Raw genomic sequence first — 16,636 nt, 5'->3', positions numbered from 1 at the left:
TTTGAGAGAACGCAACAAACAGCTCACAAAAATTAACATTTCTGATATAAAAATTTAAAAATGGCACAGTTACTGCTCACCAGATGTGATAAAACCCCTGAGTGTTAACAATCAGCATCCGGCCATCATAGCAAGGAGGCACTGAACAAGAAATTCACCTCAGTGCCAAGGTATGATCAGCATTCGTACGTGGTTCTAGGATCCGGTCATACCCACTTACTACCAGATGCCCACATTGTCTGCTAAGGTGCCAGTAAAGGGTGGTAATTTGAAAATTACATTATTATTATCCCTGCAGCTTTGCCAATATTACTTCAATTGTATATACTAATTTAAAACCAATTATGCAAAAGTGAAATTTCACTGCAGATGGCTTTAATACACAGTACCTATTTTTTGTAATATGTAATATACACATGGCACAGTTAAAGCCAGATATGGTTACAATTTATAGCAATTCATGCGGTGCTATGTATTCAGATTGAAGGGAAATACTGAAGGAAATGCTGCCACACCTATCAATCAAAGAAAACCAACATGAAAGTTTCAAAATGAAAGCATAGAAAGAGAGGCATTTACAAGTCTGGGGCTTGAAGTCAAAGACTGCATGGCTTCCAAACCTTTGTTTCTCTTTGTGCAAGATTGGCTAGAAAAGTTTGTTCAATCTTTAGCATCATCACAGTAATAATTCACATGAACACACCTAATACAATTCTCCAACAAAATGCTGCCAAACAGAAAGGCAAGAGTGAGTTACTGGTGCACATGCATTTTATGGGATGACTAGACTTGAAATCTAATCACTGGCTTTGCAATAGTATAGCAATTGGAGCAACCAGATGACAAAGGTGAGCATCTTCATTCAGCAAGTTCCACAAAAAATCAGGACCATTCAGAGCAGCTTGCTCACAGGGCATACAAATCGCAGCTTGTAAGTTGTGAGACCGGCTTGTAAGCTGTCCTAGGACTATCCAAGCTCAACAAATTGAAAATAGCTTTAGTGTTATCAACACAAGTGTTAGTGAAGTGCCCTGCACGTATAACACTTGCATTCACAGCAGCTGCTGTCTGCAAATTACACATGTGGTTTCCTACACCCTTCAACTTGTTCATGGCACATTCATGAAACACAGCAACCTTGTCGTGGGGAACACATGTGCTCGCATTGGCATGTGCTGCCACTGCATTTAACTGCACTGTGCGATCAGCACGTGACACGAGGTGAAGATGACATTTGAAGGAGAGCATTGGCTTTAGCGTTACGCTACTAAGCACGAGGTTGCGGGATCAAATCCCGGCTGTGGTGGGTGCTTTTTGATGGGGGCGAAATGCAAGAACGCCTGTATACTGAGCATTGCGTGCAGAAAAATTAATTTGGAGTCCCCCACTACAGCCTGCCTCATAATTAGATTATGGTTTTGGCACATAAAACCCAAGAATAAGGAGAACATTGTACTCTTCTTCTGCAAAACTCTAGCTTAGCCGTTTGCTTGTCAGGCACAAGTTCGCTAAACATAATCTACTTCTTTAATAAAGCAGATCCCTCGAACTGCATGCTATAGTGCTAGTACTACCTATACAAAGCATTTCAATTACCTTTGATTATTGAAACTCTTTAAAAAGAAAAAGAAATAAAAAAAGAATGGTAGCCTCTAGACTGATAACACAAGTGGCATAATGTACACAGCTGTGCTGAGAAACTCAAAATATTTATTGAATTGTAATTTCTTGGTTAAGTTAACTTTTGCAGAATTTTAAATATTCATTCCTGGGCATAAGTTTATTTGAAAAAGTTGCACAGTGACTTAAGAAAGTTGCTGATTAGTGCTGCCTCTGTGTGAAGCCCCTATGCCTCCTCATCACCTGTCCCCTGAGCCGGTGTGCCACACTCGCCGATTTCTCCCAGTGTGATGCTTACATCTCCACAACACATTTTGTGCATATCTCCTTCTCCATCAAGCGCCATCAATAGTTTTTCTGCCTGAATTAATTTCTCTCTCTCCGACACATAATGATGTGCGTTACGCCAGACTATGGCAGACGTGACCAGGCGAGTGAAGTAAATATGACAGACTGTTACCAAGAATAAAAAAAAGAAAATCAAGCTTGCTCTTCTGGCAACGGTTTTGTTGATGCGCGAGGGGGAGACGGCCATCCCGCTTGTCATCTACAATGCGCCTGACGAGTGCGATACTTTTTCGATAGACCCAAGAGGAAACTAGTACAAATTGTGTTTGCTGCTACAGCCTGCTTTGTTCTAATAGCTGTAATTTCCAGCCTCTTTTTTTTTGTAATGGCAATTTCTTTTTGCATGTGTGGTTGTTCATGTATTGAAAATTTACGCACTATCTCCTTAGGGAGTTATCTGAATGATGCCTAAGCATTTTGTAGTAACGACGTGAGCACTTGACACTGCTGGTAATCCTAGCACTGCTCAGCGGCTGCGGTTTTCTTGGCACCATTACGGTAATTGCGACAGCACTGCAGCGACATGAACTGCTGCAGAAGGCGGCGCAACGTGAACTGATGAGGCAAGCAACTACTGCAGGTGGTGGCGCCAGGTACGCTGATGATGTTCCGATCCAAAGCCACGGCTGCTCCACAGTTCTGGCTTACTAAAGGTGTGCCTAGTGTGTGCCTGATTGCACACGTCACGTGGTCACAGAGACTCGTTCCTGCCACTGCTTGTGCATTCGTCGTTGTCTTCTTCCACAGGTGGCTCTGATGTCACTGATCCTGCCAGCGTTCCATTACTGACCCTTGTTCTAGTGCTCGTGCGTTCGTCGTCTTCTTCCACAGCTGGCGATAACATTGCTGCTGGCTCTCTCTTGAAAGCGATCTTCTTGAGCAAAGGACTGAAGGACGGATGGATGGACAGACACTCGGACACTTTTTTGTTGGGTAAGCACACAAATGCTTATGCATTTAACGATACAATTTCAACGCACAGCTTCTATCTAAGACATGGACACAGAGTAAAATAAACAGGGGAGTCGGCCTATCGGATAACAGTTTTCGCTCCTTGATTCAGCGAGGGGCACCTTCGCCGCTTGTTGTACAGATGGCGACACTAGTGCCAGTCACTAGGTATGGCATGTTTCTTTCGCTGCTAAAACCACGCCTGAAATGCTACAGCATATTGTGATAACTGTGTAGTATGACCAGAGCCCATAACTTTATGCGGTGGAAAATTTGAAATTCTGCAAATCCAGATAGAGAAATCTGCAAAATTTCGCGGCAACATTGAACAGACATAAGGTACACGTAACAGTTTATTGATTAAAAACTTTCAGACTCCAAAAATGCTTGCATATTTAAAACTGAAGGAAGCTGTTGTGGCTGAGCATCAGATGATGCTTTGTACTCTCTTCACTAAGAGAATGGCACTTGTGGGACACAATGTCACCATAGCGAATGAATGATCTTTCTGCGGCAACAGAGTTGATCGGCATTGACAAGTATTTAAGAGCAATGGAAGAAAGCGTTGGAGTGAGCTGTTCCATTCCTGCCTAGAAAGCTGGAACATCAAAATCTACCCATGGATTTTCTTGTTTAGAAAGAAATGGAGCTAAGTCCCTGTTACTAGACGAGTTCTTGGGCAGACTTGAGGTACACTTGCCATTCAGCAGCTAGCACTAGTGACTCTTCACCAAGTCTAGGCACACCTGCAAACTCTGACCTCTTCTCTGAGAGACTCCCGACTTGCAGAGGATTCAAGCACCTCACACTCTTTAAGAACTTCCAAGTGTCAGATTTCTCCAAATATACTAGTGCTTTGCTAGCCGCTTTATTCATTGCAGCCTTCACTTTGTTTGCAATCCAATGGGCCTCGTCATGTGTAATGTTTTCTTTATTCAGTTGTGCTTTGAAATCTTCCTGTGCAGCTGCTTCCAAGTATCCCCAGAGTGCAAACAAAGCATTTTACGCTTTATGACAGGCTACACGCTAACCCTCTGCTGCTTGCAGGCTGGCAACTTTTTTATCAAATACTGCAATGCATCGCATGTTGTACACAGGGTTCATACAGGTTTCCAAGGCAAAAATTCAAGGATATTCCACGACTTTCCAAGACCTGTCGCAGGTTTTTCAAGGACTCAAAGTGGCATCCAAAGTAGGATTTCTTTACCCTAACATTTCCAAAAATAACTAGTTTATTGCACTTACAATATATAAATGTATATCACAATTATAATAAAAATGTCTATCCTTGATAACTTCTCGAGATCACAACACAAAATGAATGCCTACAACAGCGGCTGAGATTTCTCCAGTATAGGCTGGGTAAAGTTCACCAAAAATATTCAAAAGATTCAGCATAGGGTTGTTGCACTAAAATAAAAAAATAAATGTATATCCCAATGATGGAAATAACGTCTAGCCTTGATCACTTTGCAAGTTCACAATACCAAAAAAAGTTCACAAAACACAATGAATGCTCCCAACAGCTACTCTGACATCTCAAGTATTAACTGGCCAAGTTTACCGAACATTTCCAAACCATTCAGTGTAGTCTTGCTACACATCCATGATATTATAACAAATATGTAGATGTATATTGCAATTTTGCTTGTCTTGATCATTTCTCAAGTCCGCAATATTAAAAGTTACCACAACGAACACTCACAACAGCTGCTCAGGCTTCTGCAGTACATATCAGCTGGGTTGCTTCATCAAATATTTCCAAAGCATTCAGCATACCGTATTTTCCGGTTTATAAGACGCATTTTTTTTCACAATTTTTCGTCGGTGCGTCTGATAGAACGGTTTACGTTTTGTTTGTTTTTTTCCCCGGAAGAAGTGCCGTCAAAATTGGACCCGATGTCATGGCCACGCGAAACGCGCTCGTTGAGCCTAATTGCTACGAGTTCTGTGTGTACTATCGAGGTGCAGGGTTCTCATGAGGTGTTTTGGCACACTGAATCCTGCACTTTTCTAGATGAAATTTATAGAAAGCTCTCTTTCTACTTGACAGTCAGAACGCCTTCTTTATACAGGCGACAAATTTGTCCACTAAGGGAAAGGATGCCTGCAATGTACTACCTACGATGTTTACTGTATGGGCTACACATGTAAACAGCACCTTCGCACAGTGGCTTTAAGCACTCATTAAATGACTTCACCATATAAGCAGCGTTATCGCTTACAAAGCCTGTTATGTCCTCGAATTAAATTGTGTACTTTGTGAGTGTTCTCGTTACAATGCAGCCTAAAGCAGACAAGTTCCCTTCATCCATGAATTTAACTTCCACAAGTACAGGTTGTAACGAAGCACTCGCACTTCTGGCTGAGTGGACGAACAACACGTTCACAATCGGTCATCGGTTGTTTCATGGGTAATTACCGACACCGTAGTACCTTGAAACATAGCTTTCAAAGCTGTTTCATGCTTATCAAACAATTCTGGAAGTCGGCGGCGGAGCACATCAGATGCAGGCACCTAACCACCGTGTGTCTGCAGAAATGTTCTCAGTTTCGGATTGTCCACTTTCTCTAGGGGAATATTGGCAGATATTAACACATCCAGGAATTGGAGCACAATTTCGTGCCTCGCCAACGGCTGTCTTCTTGTTCAAATGAGATCCTGTGGGAGCCATCTTGATTACCAACTCGAAAAACAAAGCAAACGGTAAAATGATGCACTTTATGTTGATGCGCAAAGGTCGGATGGATTGATGACTATGGCTACGACTGAGCCCTTTGATTCGAGATTTGGGTGGCATCTGCGCCACCTAGCCAATTTTTTTATAAGACTAGAATATTTTAATATGAAATTAAATTTCTTCATCAGTAAAAGATTCTGAGGTAATAGAAACCCTTTTACTATTACTAAGAAAATACTACTTTCCCATTACCTTTGGCAGCTTTCACTTCATCTGTCGTTTTAAGACGTGTAGTGACATCTTGTGAAAACTATGAGAAACAGCGTTTCGCTGCAGCGTCAAAAAGCAACGTTTTAAAATAATTTTTACATTTCCACAAAAAAGCATTAATTCCGTGATTTTTCACGGAATCGTGGAAAGCTAGGGCCTCTAAGTATGACAGCCACTCAAGACAAGGCGGTATCAAATGGAAGCAATTGACTGAAGTTTGCAACTCTTATCAGACAACCGAGCAATGCAAAGCACGTTTTTGAAATCGGACAGGAACAGGCAGCTTCCTTCTATTCTGGTCTACTTGTCTGCTACACGGCCTACATTTCAGGTGTGTTTCAGATGCTACATTTCAGATGTCAGAGCAGGACCATTGCAGAATCAGTCAAGTGACCTGGCTGCACAGTTTTATGATGAATGGCCTCGTGCAATTTAAGGAACGAGGCCTTTTCAAATGCCCATACAAGACTGTCATTGGTTAATTCTCATTTTAAATTTGACCCACCGACTAACCCACTATTACAGCATTCCACAACAAAGTTTTCCAATTTCGTTTGCATTTTTATCTAAGTAGTTCAATAAAATGTGAGAAAAAATCAACCGTACTGATAATCACCCACAATATCTCGCATTCTATAGCACGACTCGAGACACAAACACATGCATGAATGAAACAGTGAATTAGGCAGGATGAGCTTTCTTATGTCAGAAAACCTTTTTTTTAATTCCTGTTGCAGATACCAGCATCTCGCTCCTTCAGCTGGGTTACGTTTCATAGGTGGACATTACTTTCTAAATGAGTGGTACTGCAGAAGCTGCTAATTGACAAAATCACACTCATTATCTTTTTAATTATGAACTTTAGTGCACATGTTGCAATGCCAGAAATGCCTCAACATGCAGGGCCTATTGAGAAGGAAGCAGTTTTGTAACTAGTACCAGTTTCAATTTCTCGATATATGTCAACGTGTGTGGTGAAAATGCATTGGTGTTTTAGCTATTTTTTGCCAAAGCTCGAGGGAAGTAATTAGGACACCAATTGATTTTGCCAACTGTTGACTTATCTCAACTGGTGCTAGTTACAAAATTGTTTCCAACTGAATAGGTCCTGCATGCTGACGGACTCTTATTTTGCCAGTACAACATCTGCTCTAAAGCCATTAAATAAAAAGATGAGTAGCGCAATTTTTTTTCAAATAAATGCTTCAGCATTCACAACTTATCCAGAATGTAATGTCCACCAGTTAAGGTAACCCAGTTGAAGAAGTGGAATATGCTGGTATCTGCGACAGGGGCCTCCAGAAAAAAAAGACAACACGCATAAGAACGCTGGTTGCGCACAAGCCGCATTGTTGCCATCGAGGGGAATTCGCTGGCCCGTGTGCGGGACAAACACGGCCATGATGAATAAACCAGTGGTCATGACGCCGGCCCAGTGTGACCTGTCATGACGCCAGCCGGTTGTTGGCAAACGGACTGGCCATTTGCAAAAACCAAGCCCGATCTTCCGCTGAGCTCACTTTTTTTGTTTGGATTGCTTGTCATTTTATAACCAAATGCTATTCATGTTGGAGCCTGGCATGCTAGAATGTGGAGCATTTTCACACGAGCTCGCTTAGCTTCTGTGATATGAAATCAAACAGCTCAGTCCTCTGGGAGAGGTCATAATGGACACACATATAAAGGCTGAATTTGTCTAAAAATAGACAAAAAGATCATCCTTGCAACTCCCTTTCGCCTCATTTGAGTCTCATTTCTCTCTATGTCTTCCCATGCAATAAGGTCTTGACAGTGTGCCATACTTTTACCCCTTGTCTCCTCCCTGCACACGCAGGTCAAGTGACCTTCACTTTCGAATAAATTTGCTCTCTCTCTCTTGCTGTGGATGCTTCTTAATTCAAGTTGACTTTACGCCTGCATCTAAATGAACACATTGGAAAGCATATCTTCCCATTTCAATCGCACAATTATTCCTACAGGAACTGGTAGCCTAGCAACAGGGAGACGGTGCCCAGTGCATTATTATTCAAATACTTCCAGACTTCAACACTTATTTGAAAGCAAGTCAATGTTCATGCGGGTCCACTGTGGAATACAAAAACAAAACAAGCACACACACCTGAGGAAATGTGCAGGGACTGCCAGGTGGCAACATTGGTGCACGAGGGCTCCAAACTCTTTGGCTGGTGTCCATGGGCAACGAGCGGCTCAAAGGGAACCTCAACCTGACAAAAATACGTAGGGGATATATTGAAGACAAATTCCACTAGAACAAATTACTTGGATGGCACAAAATTTCACAATATAGGTTGACAACACGTATTAGTAAGTAAACAATAACAGAACACACACAGCAAACATTACTAACAAAAAGACATCAGAATGACACAAACGCAGTGGTCGACCACAACAAGCAACACCCATTGAAGAGCCAGCCTCCAATAACACAGGTGCTGTGTATCGTTTACCAGCAGCCCTATAACATGGCATGCCACACCACCAATGTCACTGCGCTCCCGCGGATCTCAAGTGTCTGTGCTGCTCAGGTGTTCGTGCACACGAGAGAGACACATCCCATGCTCATCAGTAGTTGTATACCTTATGCTGTGACAAAACCCATTTATAAACGAAGAGGTACACAAACCATGATCGGCCATGCGCTGGCTTCCATGCATGGCCGATCATGGGTGCAAGGGTGACGAGGAGGCTGCTTACACTCCAAGCAGTGACACACTTCTAAGGAAAGCAGGCCATGTTACCAGATGGGTGATAAGGTCATTACCTTTGGCAGAAGAGCGAAATGGTGGCTTGGTGACATTGACGACACCAGTATATCAACCATTCTTAACTCCACAAGGAGACGTACGGCGTAAATATGCCCAAATAAAACGACAGTCAACACCTGCTCCCAATCAAGTGGAACAACCCTTGCAGTTGCAACATGCTGTGATCAAACACTCAAGTGACACGCCCACACTGCAGACTGGAGAGACAGTGCAAATTGCAAGACAACCCACTTGAACTATTCGAAAACCTCGAGAGATATACAAACAGCCTGTTTTTACTGATGAAAGCTGGAGTGGTGCGTACGGTTACCAGTGCCTCTATGAGATGGCACCATGGCACCAGAACTCCCATGGAGCACTAGTGTCTGCACGTGCTAGAGAGACTCAGTCCAACTATGGAAGCCTGCGCACAACTGATCGTGGTTTCTGTACCTCTTCGTTAATAAGTAGTCGTTCTTATTACGGTATACAGTATACAACAATAGAAATCAACACGACCTCCAGTCAAAATGTTGCTCTAACTGTTGTGCAGACGAAGCCTTTTATTTTTTTCGCGCAGTTCTGCAAAACGGAACCATGTGTGGGGAGTTCGATGCTAATCAACCATAGAGAGGAGGTCGCAATGTCGATATCAAGAGTGCATTGCTCATGAAATTCAAGGATATTCAAGGGCATTGAAAACGCACTTTTCAATTTCAAGGGTTTTCAAGGATTTCAAGGACCTGTACGCACCCTGGTTCAGTCATCACACTCGACAAGACACGGAAAAGCAGGATATTAAGGAGCAGATCATTATATAAAGTTTCACTGTGCAAACATATCGCAAAAGGTAAAATCCGCCAAAAGCACGCTTTAGGAAATTTGAGAGTGCATTATGGTTTATTTATTCTACTTCAATGAATTTAAAAAAATGTGTTCTTCAGGAATCTGGATCTTCATTAAGCAGGTAGCAGATGGTAGACATGAATTCTATGACAAATTGCAATTAGGTGATAATTTAGACCAAATAAATATGGTCTCAATTAAGATGTTTTCTTTCTATGTTTACATTAGAATTTTGAAGATTTTTCTCAAAGACCATTCCATCTGGCAAAGCTTTGCTGTCACGCCAGTGAGAAATACGATAATGGCAGCACACTGCATCCTCTCCTAGTATGCTAGAGGTAATAGCATCTAGAAACATATAAGATTGCAGATCATCCGTATCACCCAATAGACTTAAAGGGACATCAAAGATAAACATTATATTACTTGGCACTCTTATTTCAAAACTATGACTCGTTTTGTGAGAAAGGCTCATTACTGAAGAAAATTAAGGCCAAACTTCCCCTTCTTGATTTTCATACCGAAAGCTTAGCACTGGTGCATCAGCGCGCGATGTCGCCAATTACAGCATCCTTTCTCATAGTGTTGTTCATAGTGACACAGTAAATGTTCTCTAGGTTTGGTTCGTAGGTTCTTTTAGAATGCAACAGTGTCGTCCTTTCCTGATAAACAATCAACTATAGAAGCGTAGACTGTTAGCCCAGTTGGTGCATCATGTAGTGTCGTTGAGTGGAATTACAGGCAGGAAGAGATGAGCATCTGTCCTGTCCACTTCGTCTCTTCCTGCCCATAATTCTGCTCAACAACACTACACAATTAACTATAGGCCCGAGCAGACAGCGCCAAAATCCACGATGTCACAGCAAGCTGGTGCAGCAACTTCAGGAAGGTGTCCCCACCAATCTTTCCTTCTTGAATCTTTTCTGGCTTGCCAAGCCAACTGTCACAGTAAGACTGGCCTCTTTGTTATTGCAAAAGCCCCAACTAGCTGATACTGGTTAACTTCATATTTCTTTTTAGTGTCCCTAACAGCAGGTAGCTTGAACATCATTCACAATGACGAAGGGCACTAAGGCAAGTTTAATACTTTCAAAACAGAAAAATAGCTGTTTTGAATTGCAGATATAACAGCATGTCTTCTGACATGTCATTACAAGAATAACAGGTTTCAGCTTTAATATTTAATATATGTAGGGCCGTTCATTTTCAAGTAAAACCCCATAATTTTAGATTTGTGCGCCCAGAATAGGTTTGATGAAAATTGGGTTAAACCCGATTTTTCCCTGAAATTCACTATGAAGTGCATTCTCTAGAGGATGTGTTTAAAGAATATTTGCAAGAACAAACCACCAAGAACAGCACTCATGTTCTGGCCTACAGGCAAAAATTAATTAGATTATGGGGTTTTACGTGCTAAAAGCACGATATGATTATGAGGCATGGCGTAGTGGGCGACTATTAATTTTTTCCACCTAGGTTTCTTTAATGTATGCTCAATGCACGGTACACGAGTGTTTTTGCATTTCGCTTCCTAAGCTACCACTGTAGGCCAGGCCTGCAGACAGGACGCCACCATCGACCACCCCAACCTAGCAAATGAAAAACTGATGTTACTCTGCATTGCAACTTGTAATTGTGATGTCAACAGAGGCTTGTATTTACAAGCATCACATCTCTTGCGAACCATGCCTGTGTGCAATATTGATCGTGATTTTTTTTTGTTAGAAAAATGTGAAGAACGAATTAAGCAAGGGATCACCAAGCACGCCTCTATTTGTTTCTGTGGTTTTTTTATGAGTGCTAATAACGCATGCCAACGAAGATTTGCATAAGTTTTTCATGTGATTTGGGTGCACCTCTCCTTGTCAGTGTGTGTTTATTTGTTTACAGAAAACTTTGGCTTCCAAAAAGAGGCAAACTGCGTTACTTTGCCTTACATTAACATAAACAAACGTTTAACACTGCCTGCATTAATTATTTGTGAAAGTTACCAGGAACATCTCGAACTTTGGGCTGCCACCCAACAAAAATATTGATTTCTCACTGGTTTCCTACTTAACAATAACACCCGATTTTAACTCCCGAATTTGAAAATATAAAGCCCAAGAATGAAGGACCCTTAATATATGCCACAGGCTGAGCAAAATAAATGTGTAATAATGTTTTGTTCATTATTATGCAGGTTCTATATGCTGATTTTTATTACCAAACCACAATAAGAAATTAGTGTCATGCGCCACAGACAATTTTTAAAGGTCTTAATAAAAAGAAAAGAAACCATTGCACTTGCAAACAAGAGAAGCTTACTGGTAAGGTGTGAAGGTGTCAATGCCCCTAATGAAATGAGGTGGGCAGTTGACATCAGAAGGCGGCAGAAGAGAGAAGTCCAGGGGCAGATGTGCTCCAGTGCCCACTGTAGGCAGCCACAAGGAGGGGTCCTACAAAGACATAGGAATAGGGCACAGGTACCCACAAAGCGCTTTCAATTTGGTCACAGCTGGACATGCAGGCTAACGTAAGAGGAAGGTTCAACTTAATAATATACAGCTAAGGGAAAAAAACAGGGGAGCCTCAAGCTTGTCTTTTCCTCTTCTCACAGCAGATTCACCCGAGTTAAAATAAAACAGACTAAATAACAGCTGTTTCAGGAAAGACGAAGTGACTACTAAATACAGCACAACTAAAATGATGTCACGACTTCTTTAACAACACATTATTCAGAGTGAATTGACGTGAGAATATGTGATAATCACCAACTGATTGTATAATGAACTAAAGCCTCCGAATTATCTCGAGACATGTTGTAACTGAAAAATTCAAGTCAGCCATGATGGAAAATAGCGCCATTTCCAAGAAATGCCAATGCAAAATGTGTGACGAAATGCATTGGTGTTTCAGCAAAAAAATCTCACCTCCGCATTCTCTCAATGTCCATGCTGTCATTGACGTCTACACAATTTGACAGTATGGCCATAAAAATGGATTAGGGAAAGAATTAAAACAAAATACAGCCCTGTACAGTTGTCTAATGTTATTCGGCATTAGTAAAAAATAATATGCATCTCAAAGACAGTTTATGTTGCATGTATTAGGACTTAAAATTTTAACACTTTTTACTTTTTTTTAAATGTACAAGTACATCAAGTGCTTTTGACACAAGGCACTATATGAGAAGTACCCTATTGTTTAAAGGCGTGTTTAGCAAACTGTGGCCGATGAAGGGACTGAAACAGAAGGGCATCCCCCCCCCCCCAAAAAAAAACACTGCCAGGGAATGCTTTCATGAGCATATAGTGTCCTGAAAGAGCGGACAAAATGAGGTCTGGCTTGCTGTTTACAGTAACTATTCTGCATGAAGCTGCCCTTTAGACTACAAATGATTCTGATCAAACTGAATACCACAAACGCAGTTTATGCTGAAGCCACCATCAAAGCACCATGACAAGACTCTCCTTTTCGTGATTACAAGTGCTTTGTTTCCAGTCTTAACCATTACTTTTCCCACAGAAAGTAAATGGCAAACGATGCAGGTGCTATAAATATAACCCTGGAAGAGTGAACTAATCATTTTGACTTGTTATGCATACAATATCAGCTGCAGGCAGAGAGAAAAAATACCTCACCTCCACCAGGAATTGGAACATGGGTCCACCACATAGGAGATGAGCACTTTACTATGAAGGTTATCACATAGTTCTTAAAGCACTGAACAAATTGATACAACTTACTAAAATGCCACCTTCAAAATCTAGAGTGAATCCCGCTGTTCCACACCAAATATCTCTGAAGCCTGTGCTTAGCTCGTGAGTGGCATCATGGTTGCCAGAGGTCACCACAGTGGTGTGCACTGACTGTCTCCAAGCAAAAAGAGGTTCAAACACCTCAGCTTACTGTTGCTATGATTAATTAAATAGACAGCTTCTGAATTAAAGTAATGGATTGGGGACACGCCAATCCACAATGAAAGAAAAGCAAGCAGCTGTTCGCTGTCTAAGACATGCAGTTGGCTTGAAATGTGGAGGAGTTTTTCTTAAGGGCACAAATGTCCATGAGGAAGTCCCTGCATAATTTGTGAGCAGGTCAAGCAAGGGGTCTGTGACAGGTAAACACTAGATAAACGATCATGAATTCACGGAATACATTTATATTTTATGGGCCTGCAATGAATTGCAAGAAAGCAGTGCCCCGCATCAATGGGCAAATGAGTCAGTAAATGTACGAGTACAACATGATTGGACAGAGGGAAAAGGAGGTTAATAGCTAGCCTACGGATGGGAAAGGAGATGAGAACAGAAAGAGGAGAGAAAAAAAGGTGTCAGAAAAGGCAGGAAGTATAACCAAAGGCTTATTGAGGTTAGAGAACAGCTGACATAAAAGATGAGTATATAAACAATTCATGCATGTTGAGATGAGAGGAACGACACGACCTTCGGTTAAGCCGGCAAAGAACGAAGTGTCTGGCGCTGTTTATTGTCATGATATATATATTGTCATGCCTCATCAGATTTTCTTGAGTTAACTCTTGATTTCAACTTATCACAAGTTGTAAACCAATGCACCCGTGGTAGTAATATTTTGGACCTGGTTCTAACGACTGCACCAGAGACTACTGGTCCGATTTCTTACATAGAAGGATTTAGCGACCACAGGCTTCTTAACTTCCAAATTAATCTACCTTTAGCTTTTTCAGGTTCAGCGACTAAAAATATTCGGGATTATAACCGTGGTAATTACGATCGGTTCAACACCGAACTAGAAGTTTTTTATAACGAGCTTTTTCTGCCGTCGTTTGCCTCACGGAGCGTGAATGATAACTGGATTCTCCTTAAACAAAAGATACTTGAGTTAGTTGATAAGTATGTGCCGCTAATCTCTATATCGAACGACAAAACCAACCCTTGGTTTAATAAGCAACTTCGAACTCTGCGAAATAAAAAGAAACGTTTATAAAATACTGCGAAACGTAATAATTCCGCGTCCTACTGGGAGAAGTACAAGCACTGCTTACAAGCTTACTGTAAAGCATTAGGAGAAGCCAAAAAGAAACATTTGCAGGACTTGCCCTCACTTATGAGAAATAATCCAAAAAAATTCTGGCAAATAATTTCTCCCTGTAAGTCTTCTGATCACATTACAATACACGATGCAAAAGAAACTCCGCTTTCTGACGAAGATTCTGCGGTATCCTTCAATTCATATTTCGCGTCTGTTTTCACACAGGAAGACTGTTCCAATGTGCCATTTGTTCCAGATAAACCCTTCCCTTTCATGGCTCCAATCAGCTTGACTGCTGAAGCTGTCGCGAACCTCATCACAAATCATAAACTTTCCACATCATTTGGCATTGACAACATCAACTCTAAAATACTCAAGAATACTACTGGTATTTCCAGTCGTTTTCTGTGTACTCTATTTAACCAGTCTTTATCATCAGGCGAGCTGCCTGTGGATTGGAAAATTGGTAAGGTAGTTCCTCTATTTAAATCTGGTGACAGACACTCACCCCGTAATTATCGTCCAATTTCACTAACTTGCATATGCTGCAAATTTCTTGAACACATTATAGCTTCTCATATCTACGATCACCTTGAATCAAATAACTTTATTTTCCCTAATCAACATGGCTTCAGAAAAAGCTATTCATGTGACACTCAGTTATTCGAATTCCCAACTGACCTTCACTTCAACATGAACACTAATGATCAAACCGATTGCCTCTTCCTCGATTTCGCTAAGGCGTTCGATACTGTACCTCATTGCCGTTTAATCTCCAAGTTGTCTGCCCTTTGTATAGATTCTTTAACACTGTCTTGGCTTCGTAACTTATTGTCTTCACATCAGCAATTTACAGTGGTCAATAACATTTCGTCTAACCTTTGCGACGTCACGTCCGGTGTCCCCCAAGGCAGTGTGCTAGGTCCATTACTTTTTTTAATATACATCAACGACTTGCCCGCTAACCTTTCATCCTCCGTTAGGTTGTTCGCTGACGACTGCGTCATGTACCGCAATATTAAATGTTTCGACGATCATTCTAAACTGCAAAATGACCTTGACCTAACCAACAGATGGTGCTTAACTTGGCATATGTCGCTTAACGCTTCAAAATGTAAGTTAATTTCGTTTAGTAGAAAGCGCACTAACTCGGTATTTCACTATTCCATTGATGATACCATAATTTCGGCTACCCCATCGTACAAATATCTCGGCGATCACCTTTCATCGGATTTATCCTGGACAACGCATATAGGAGCTGTCTCATCGAAAGCTTCTCAATCTCTCGGTTATCTGCGCAGAAACTTGCGCAACGCACCTTATGATGTACGTAAATTAGCATACCTTACTTATGTTGGGCCACAATTAGAGTACGCTTCATCTACATGGTCACCATATCAAGATTATCTAATCCGTATGTTGGAAGGTGTTCAAAATAGGGCAGCCAGATTCATATCTGGCAACTACGACTATCATTCAAGTGTTACCCGAATAAAGCAAGACCTCACATTTCAGTCATTGGAAGATCGCCGTGTCATCGCTCTTTTATGTCTTTTTCACAGGTACATTTATAGTAATACATTTCACTGTTTGCCGCTTCATGCACCTATGCGCACATCTCGACGCATTCACAATGCACTTAGTTTTGCACGCATTCATGGTCTAATGAAGGCATTTAACTCATCACCATTACCTCGAGCTATTGCACTTGGAATAGTCTTCCGGATCACATTGCATCCATCTCTAATCGCGAAACATTCCGTGATAACTTGAATTCGTGGCGTATTAATATTGTATAAAGATGTTGTTCTTTGCTTTTCGTAATATTTGTATTGTTGCCTTTTTTTTCGTCTGTATCTTTGTTTTTATTTTTTTTTGTATCTTTTTTTTTAACTTGTAATTACTGTTGCCCCCCTTACTCAATGCCCTTCAATGGGCCTGTAAGGTATTTTGAATAAATAAATAAATATATATACACAAATGGAATGGAACCACAGCAGTGGCACCCTCTGTTAGAGGGGTAAGCAGCGTTACTGTTAGTGGTGTTAGTGGCACCACCGTGGGCTAGAATGCAACACAACACTACATCTTCCCTTTCCGAGGTCACATAAGTTCAGTCTCTTGGGTGGCACCACACGCCTTCCAGACCTTGTAACCTTT

At 41.3% G+C, this 16,636-nt stretch overlaps 1 pseudogene; it reads right to left on the bottom strand.

Annotated features, from left to right (window-relative positions):
- Nucleotides 1-3,230: 3,230 nt before the first annotated feature.
- On the bottom strand, nucleotides 3,231-5,365 carry LOC119440960 (uncharacterized; annotated as a pseudogene).
- Between the last annotated feature and the right edge of the window lie 11,271 nt (nucleotides 5,366-16,636).

Source organism: Dermacentor silvarum, chromosome 1, assembly GCF_013339745.2.
Source record: "Dermacentor silvarum isolate Dsil-2018 chromosome 1, BIME_Dsil_1.4, whole genome shotgun sequence".
Classification (NCBI taxonomy): Eukaryota; Metazoa; Arthropoda; class Arachnida; order Ixodida; family Ixodidae; genus Dermacentor; species Dermacentor silvarum.
Note: the sequence above shows the minus strand (reverse complement) of the source record. Positions and strands in the feature narration are given on the sequence as shown.